Raw genomic sequence first — 386 nt, 5'->3', positions numbered from 1 at the left:
AATGACCGATCGCTGGCGGAAAAGGGGGGGGGGCCGTTCGTACTTCCACAACTGGGGTCAGAGATTATAGGGGAGATGAACAGGGCCAATGTAATGTGTTCAACAACAAAAATCGTAGCGGTGGCGCATGGACTACGATGGAGCGTACGGAACTGTTGGTATGATAGGGCCCGAGCATAAATTTGTCGATAACCGGAAAGGGGTTCTCAATACGGTAGCTCCTCGCATTTTGTAATAATTGTCAGGAATGTAAAATCGAACATATTATAATCAATAGTATAATGAATGCAGAATCTAATGATCTAAAAGTCTTTTCCTTTTTCTCGACATATTTATCATTGACACGTAGGTCAAAAAATTCATAGAAAATCCCAGCGCTGTCGCTG

Source organism: Diachasma alloeum, unplaced genomic scaffold, assembly GCF_001412515.2.
Source record: "Diachasma alloeum isolate Michigan unplaced genomic scaffold, Dall2.0 Dall_scaffold_01408, whole genome shotgun sequence".
In the NCBI taxonomy this organism is placed as follows: domain Eukaryota; kingdom Metazoa; phylum Arthropoda; class Insecta; order Hymenoptera; family Braconidae; genus Diachasma; species Diachasma alloeum.
The sequence above is the reverse complement of the archived record's forward strand: the minus strand, read 5'-3'. Positions refer to the sequence as shown.